Source organism: Seriola lalandi, unplaced genomic scaffold, assembly GCF_002814215.2.
Source record: "Seriola lalandi dorsalis isolate HSWRI2012SDOR001 ecotype SW California unplaced genomic scaffold, Sedor1 jcf7180002054991, whole genome shotgun sequence".
Lineage (NCBI taxonomy): Eukaryota > Metazoa > Chordata > Actinopteri > Carangiformes > Carangidae > Seriola > Seriola lalandi.
This window is the reverse complement of record NW_019525540.1, coordinates 25,563-26,296: the sequence shown is the minus strand read 5'-3', so window position 1 is coordinate 26,296 and position 734 is coordinate 25,563. Positions and strand designations below refer to the sequence as shown.

Below are 734 nucleotides of genomic sequence, written 5' to 3'. Positions count from 1 at the left end.
CACACACACACACACACACACACACACACACACACAGACACCCACACACACACACACAGACACACACACAGACACACACACACACACAGACACAACCAGAGCTACAAACATAAAATGATCCATCTGATATTTTAATCAATGATCAATAATCAATAATCAATAATCTCCTTCCTTTTAAAAAAGGAAAAACAGAATTTTCTGAAATGTGAAATTTTCTTCTGAAAACTGAAAAAACTGAATCGATGAAAAATCAAACGTCAGACAGAAAATAATAAAAATAATAAAAATAATTAACTGTGAAACAAAATGTAAACGACTTTTCTTTGTTATTGATTTTCTCATGTTTTTATTATTTTACCTTTTTAAATCTGTTATTGAATCTTATTCTCAGATTTTTTCTTTCAGCTCATCAGTGTGAACCGCACTCACCTGTGTGAGAGGTGCTGTACAAATAAAGTTTGATTGATTGATTGATTGATTGATTGATTGATCTCGGAGTGAAGCAGATTTAATGACACACTGATCATCATATAAAATATTAAACACACTGATCATCTCTCATTTTAATAGAGATTTACACCTGTTAATAAAAGACTAGAGGTTTGTGATGTATTAATATATGAATATAAATATAATACTATTAATAATAATAACAACAATAATAACAATAATAACTTTATTATTATCATTAATAATAATAACTTTATTATTATTATTAATATTAACAATAACAA

At 27.5% G+C, this 734-nt stretch overlaps 1 protein-coding gene across 1 annotated transcript in view; it reads right to left on the bottom strand.

Moving 5' to 3' along the window:
- LOC111647416 (Iroquois homeobox protein 5a-like) overlaps nucleotides 1-734 on the bottom strand; it is a 5,771-nt gene that overhangs the window by 3,253 nt on the left and 1,784 nt on the right. The gene's annotated exons all lie outside the window — the stretch shown is intronic.